At 52.6% G+C, this 6768-nt stretch overlaps 1 protein-coding gene across 1 annotated transcript in view; it reads left to right on the forward strand.

The window, feature by feature from the left end:
- SH2D4B (SH2 domain containing 4B) overlaps positions 1 to 6768 on the forward strand; it is a 75310-nt gene that overhangs the window by 411 nt on the left and 68131 nt on the right. The gene's annotated exons all lie outside the window — the stretch shown is intronic.

Below are 6768 nucleotides of genomic sequence, written 5' to 3' on the forward strand. Positions count from 1 at the left end.
AGGGAGTGATGGTGCTGGGGAATGGCATGTGCTCTGTCTTGTGGGAGCTCAAGTCCTGGGAGGGCACCGTCGGGACCTCAGATGGCCTTCGACACCGTTGGTGACTGCCTGGCGAAGAAGCCGGGGCAACCAAGCTGTGCAGTTGCTCCCTTTCTCGTGTGGGAGGCACGCTGGTTCTGGGCTAGGCCAGCTCTGGGCACTGGTACCCTCCGCCCTGCCCTCGTGTGAGAGGATCCTCCATGGGCATCTGGAGTGGGTGCTGGGGAACGTCCTGCCCAGAGTCCCAGCCCCAAATGGCAGCAGCAACTGCAAACGGCAGGCAGGGCCCCGCCCACATGTCAGGTGTTTGCTGCTGTCATGTGCGGTCAAGCGCAGGGACGGTGCCCCTGTGAAGGAAGGCACCCTGAGGCTGCCGGCTGCTAGGTGGGGCGGGACTCAGGAACCGGGGGTGGCCCTCCATGCATGCTGCCCACAGAGTGCACAGCACCATTCATTCCTCTTCCCTGTTCTCCCCACCAGCCTGAAATGGCCTCTGTCTGTTCTCCGGAGTGAAGTGCAGACTTGATCTGTTTAAAGTTTTCAATCAGGACGAAGTCCTGTTTCTGTGCTGGGCATGCTGGCCCCGTGGGCACTTGGCTCCTGCTCTCTACCCTGGGCCCACTGGACAGTCCCTGCCGGGTGCCACAGGCCACCCTCGCACACCCGGGCAGCTCGCTCCAGCCTCTGTCTTTGCACGAGTAGTTCTTCCTATTGGAATGTCCCCCTGCCTTCGTCCTCTTGACAAACTCCTTCAGGACCGGTCCCCTCCCCTGGAATCTTTTGGGGGTGCTCCTGGCACAGGGAAGTACTTACTCCTCTGCAGTGGCCTGGCATACGGACCCACCGCCCTACACTTGCCACACTGTCATTGGCATTCGTCATCTCCTTGCTTGGCTCCCCCGGGGACTCAATGAGTGGGAGGCCTTACTCCATTGTCTTCCATCCCTGGTCCAGCACAGAGCGTTAAGTCCTCATTCTGCACGAGATGCAGCAGGACCCTGGATGCAGAGCTATGACTTGGCTGCGCATGGCTGGTGCCAAGGCTGGGCCGATGGCCGGGCTGTGCTGGCAGCTGCATCGCTAGCCCCACCCGGCCTGGCCCTGGGGCCTCACATCGGCTGTGCAGTGACTCCTTGGGGAAGAAGACAGATGCCTGAAAATTAACTGCAAAAATATTTTTACGGCGATTTGTCACACGCTGACATCTACATTCTCGTGTATAAATTATACATTAAACTCATTTGGGTTTCTGGTGCAGATGACTCTTTTCCGGGTAATTAATTTTCTGATTTATAAAGAATGGAAAAAGAGGAGAAAACACAGAGGAATGTGTGTGTTCCAGGTCAGGATCCCATTCAGATCTCAGCTCTTTGCTTCGGTCCTGCCTGTGGAGCTGTCGGGGCAGATAAGGGGGAGCTCTGGGGCCAGCTGTGCCCCAAAGGCTGCGCAGCTTCCTGCTGCCGGTCCAGGAGGCACGGTGCCTGCTTCCTGCTTCCTGTCCTCGGGTCATGACGCAGGTTTCAGCAACCTCTCACCTCCTCAGTGAACTTCACGTTTACCGGGTGCCTGACCCCACGGAACACTCCCATAGCCCGGGGTCCCCGTTTCAATGAAGCCATGGCTCACCGAAGTGTCGCAGTCGATACTAAGAAATGGAGTTGGGACACGTATCCATGACTTTGACCATGGATGCAGTTACTGATGTTTTTCTCTTCATTCACTTTTGAATTATGACTCAAGTTCAACAGATCATCCGTGCACTCATTCATTGTTTTCATTCACTCTCTTATCCAACATAACTAAGTGCTGACTTTGGTCAACTGGACAGAGCTTTGCAGATCCCAGGAGACACAGCCGGGAGCAAGGCTTGGTGCAAAGCAGCCACATGGTGGCTCAGGGTGGGAGTGCGTGGGGACAGGCCCCGTGGGCTGGACCTTTTCCTCTTCCTTACCTTCGTAGGCACTCCCTCCACCACGTTTACCTTGCATCTGCTGTGCCCTGTTGGGCCGTGTGCACAACTTAGTCCGCTAAACCTGGAAGGACGCTTCACCTCCTCCTGTCCATTGGCCCCAGTGCGGCTTGTCCCCTAAGGCCTCCACCCCACCCTCTCTTTTCTGGGGACATTTCCCAGCTCCTAGCAGGCCTGACTGGCTGTTTCTAGGGCTCAGGTGCTGAGGGCCGGGTGGGGCCAGGCACACCTGTCGCTGTGGTGTCTGCTCTCCAGAGGAGCCAGGAGAGGGTAGGAGCAAACACTGGTGATGCAGACCGTGCCAGGTCACAGAACTGATCCTGGGGCGCACATTTGGGGTCACACAGACATCGCTGGGGTGAAAGGTGACAGTTATGACGGGAAGCATCACTCCCCTGATGACACTGCCTGTCTCTTCTTTTCGCTTTATATTTGGTGAGGATCTTTGGGCGTCCTACACGCTGTGGAAGACACACATCTCAGCGTAGGCGCTCTCTCACCTGCCGTCACTTTTGCTGCTTTGCCACTCCCGACACCATTTGATGTCCCACAGGAACCGGTGTGGTTAGGCTGAGGCGGGAAGGCAGCCGCATTATGTTCCTGCTGGATTTCAGCCAAGCCCCAGCATGGTTACGACCTTGGCCACCTCTTCCCTGCCTGTGCTCTTTCACCAGCACAGGAACCCACACCCCTGTCAGGGGCGGCAGCCTTCACAAGCTCCGGCCCCTCTGCTTGCTCAGCTATCCCCGTATCCTGGGGCTGAGCCGGTGTTGCCTGGGACACAGGACTCGGGACACGTGTGTTCGAACCGCTGTCGTGACCGAGAAAGCTCCTCCCCCCTTTCTCCTCCCTCTGCCCCCCCGCCCCCCTCCCCGCCCCCGGCCTGTCCCGTTCTTTCCGTTGGTGATTGGCCAGTTTCTATACGGTGTTAGATCGGTTTCTTGGATGACCACCTCCCTATTCGTCCCTACATCCCTTAGCCTGGGACCAGACACCTTTCCACCTTTCCCACCCTCTTTCCCACTTCCTTCTTTAGCTGCTGACCACAGCCACACTGCGACTCAGGCCTGCACACAGGGAGCTGCTGGCTTATGTCCTCCGTGCTTCTTGCTCACACAGCCACCCCGTGTTAGCGTCTCCACGTGCCTCCATGCTGGCCCCTGGCCTGGCCCTTGCTCCAGCCTATGGAGCGCTCTCGGTGCAGCTGGGTCCCAGCCCACTGCCTCTGATCCCCACAGCTGGGGTCAAGAGGTGGCTTCCTCCCTCCTAGCGCCCCCTCTCCCTGCCGGCTCAGCCTGTGCAGCTCCCAGAAGCAGCCCTGACCTGTGCCTGAGGGAGACACCTCCTCAGCATCCTCTCTGTCGAAGCATTAAGCCGCTCCTGCTGCATACCTGCCGAGGCTTTGGTGCCTCATGCGGGCCTGGTCCGTGCCCTGACGAAGCCGTGGGACACAGTCCTAGCTGTGCAGCTGCTTTCATTCAGTAACCATAGCAACCTTCCCTGAGGCCTGAGCCCTCAGCCTCAGTGTGTTCCCTTTCCCAGCGTGGAAGTCCGGACCATACTTGGCTGCAGACCTCCCTAACGCAGCGCTGTTCTCACACTGACGCTGTAGGACCCTTTCTCCAAGTGCCCTTTCAACATGCTAATTAGCTCACGCATGTTCCTTCCTCAGTGGCAAAGAAAATGCAAAAGCCTTTCACTGGCCTCTGCCCACTCTCCAACCCATTTCCACCCATTGGGGTCCCTCTGCTCTTTCCCGAGCCCCCTGGAGGCCAGTTCCCTCCAGCATTCATTCTCATTACGTGGTGAGCTTTTCACTGACTACCTTCTCAGGATGAGCCCCATCCCAATCTCTTTTCACGGCACTCTGCCCAGTTTTCTTCAGTGAGATGCGATTTTAAGCTGTTGGGTTTGTTGTGTCGAGAAATTTTGGAATGAATTCACAGATAAGGGAGGGGTAAGCAAAAGGGAGAGAAATTTATTAAAGCGAAAGTAACAAGGCTCTCGGCATGTGAGAGGGTCCCCCCCCAAAAGGGGTTGCTGCAGAAGCTCACCAGTCTAGGGGTTTCTATTTCCTGCACTTGTCTTCTACTGGCTCTTTCGAAAATTTCCTTCCTTATCACCAGCCAATCTCCTCTTGCCCTTGCCTTCCTGCTTTTAGCTCCTGCTCTTGGATTGGGTGGAGGGGTGGGAAGGGCAGCCCTACAGTTGGCTGGTACATTCTGCGGATCTTGCTCACATCCTGACCATCCTCTTGATCTGCTGTCTTCCCTCCCCTGGGCCCTTACCCTAAACTGCCTGATCCTAACTCCTCAACAGCAGATACTTTTTAATAAAAGAGTATGCTTTTTTTTAAACAACAAAAAAAAATTGTGCTACAATCCACACCACATAAAATTTACCATTTTAGCCCTGACCGGTTTGGCTCAGTGGATAGAGCATCGGCCTGCAGACTGAAAGGTCCCAGGTTCGATTCTGGTTAAAGGCATGTACCTTGGTTGTGGGCACATCCTCAGTGGGAGGTGTGCAGGAGGCAGCTGATCGATGTTTCTCTCACATCGATGTTTCTAACTGTCTATCCCTCTCCCTTCCTCTCTGTAAAAAATCAATAAAATATATTTAAAAAAATTTTTTTTTTTACCATTTTAACCATGAAGAGCTGTGCAATCTAGTGATATTTAATACATTCAAAACTTTGTGTAACCACCACCTCCATCTTGTTCCAGAACATTTCTGCATCCATGAATCAGTCACTCCCCATCCCCTCCTCCCCTCAGGCCCTGGCACCACTGACTCCTTTCTGCCTCTATGGATTCTTCCTTCTCTCCCTCCTTCCCCTCCCTCCCTTCTCCTCTCTTTCCCCTGCCTCTTCCTGCTTCTGAATCTGTTCACTCAGTTGAGGCCAGTCTCCTCCATGAGCCTGAAAGTACCATGAGACCATGGGTGTTGCTTGCATTGTTTCTATCCGGACTGTGAACACAGCCTAGGGCTTCGGTGGGTGTGTGGGTGGGCAGGTGAGTAGCTGCTAAGACCCTTGTAGCCTCGTATGTCATTGGGGCTCAATTGGAGGGACAGGCGTTACCGATTTATTCTTGAGTAAAAGACTGGGTGCTGTGCTGTGTGACTCCTCCCTAGACCTTGAAAATCTTTAGTGAAAGAATAAAAATCACAATATGCACGTGTATGGGGATATATTGTAGAAGCCAAAATACAACCTGTAATATACAAGTAATGGGCATTCTGTCACCTCTCCCCTCATACTTCTAACTCATTTCATTTTCATTTCTTGTTTTAGGATTTTGACTTAGATTTTAGTTCCACTAGTCCTGCTTTTCGTCTTTGCATCTGCTTAGTGTATACTGTATTGCCTAAATCCTTTCTTTCTCTCTGCCTTTTGTCCCTGTTTTGTTTTTAGGAGAATTTATTGGAAAATGTATGGCATATGCTATTTTAAAACTTGTTTAAAGAAAGGCACTCAAATTTATTTTCTCCATCGTTATCAAGATTGAAACATTATTTACTAAAGATGAAAAAGATAAAGGTATTTTTCAATTCTCCATTATTTTGTTGGTATAATCAAGGATTTTAAAAAAAATATATTTTTATTGATTTCAGAGAGGAAGGAAGAGGGAGAGAGAGATAGAAACATCAATAATGATAGAGAATCATTGATTGAATGCTCCCCCACTGGGGATCGAGCCTGGAACCCGGGCATTTGCCCTGACCTGGAATTGAACCATGACCTCCTGGTTCATAGGTCAGTGCTCAACCATTGAGCCACACCGGCAGGGCTAATCAAGGATTTTAAATAGATTTTGTTTATTTATATCATCTTTCAAGATTTGTTAAAGTCAGTAATTATTTGGACATTAACTCTACTTTGCATTGGTTTCATTGCTCCCTGCATTTTTTCCCTCTGAGGGGAAAGTGATGCTGCACCAGGGATTTGGCCAACCCACCAGCACCCCCTCACTGTTAGGATTTTCAGCACATCAAGTAGAAGTCATTCACCACCAAGAGAAACCCAGGCTTGAAGCTGTCTTCCGCCCACCCCGTGTTGCCAGACGTGGTGTGGGCTCCGTTGATCTCGGCATGCTGATTTTCTTCAAGCTCCTGCATGAAATTTTCTGTTGGTTCCAACAGTTTTCTAGTAAATACACTTGGATCACCAAGTTGCCAATGAACACTGGGGTGTCAGGGGTGGGGGTGCCCAGATTTCTGGAGCTGTTGCTCAGACCCCTTTCCTGGGTACTGGGGGCAGTGCTTCTAGGACAGTACCTTGGGGGGGGGGGACTTGGGGATACCACTGACAGAATCTCCCCAGTGCCTGGCAGGCATGGGTGTCCCCAGGGAGGAGGGTGCAGCTGTTTTGGCTGTGGTGAGAGATCATCCTTTCTCGGAGCCCTTACTTGTCAGCTCTGAGCATTCTGTCTCCAGGAGAGAATGGAAAGCGTGGCCTCGTCCAGCGTCCAGCGGAAGGCTTTGGGAGGGGGAGCCCCAGGGAGTTCCCCAAGAGGGGCCGAGTTCTGGATGCTAAGGAGGAAGGGGCAGGCAGCAGGCAGAGGAGGTGGAGCACCTCGCATGGGGCCTTCCTGGGTCCCTTCAGTGCCTTCTTTTAATTCTCCCCTTAGGGACCTGGGAGTTGGGCCCTTTATGTTTCATAAAATCTGAGATATCATAGCTAGAAAGATAACTATTTTTATATGCTGCTTAAAAGAAAAAAAAAAAAAGCTGTAGCCCTAGCTGGTTTGGCTCAGTGG

The sequence above is a fragment of the Myotis lucifugus genome, unplaced genomic scaffold (genome assembly GCF_000147115.1).
Source record: "Myotis lucifugus unplaced genomic scaffold, Myoluc2.0 scaffold_335, whole genome shotgun sequence".
Classification (NCBI taxonomy): Eukaryota; Metazoa; Chordata; class Mammalia; order Chiroptera; family Vespertilionidae; genus Myotis; species Myotis lucifugus.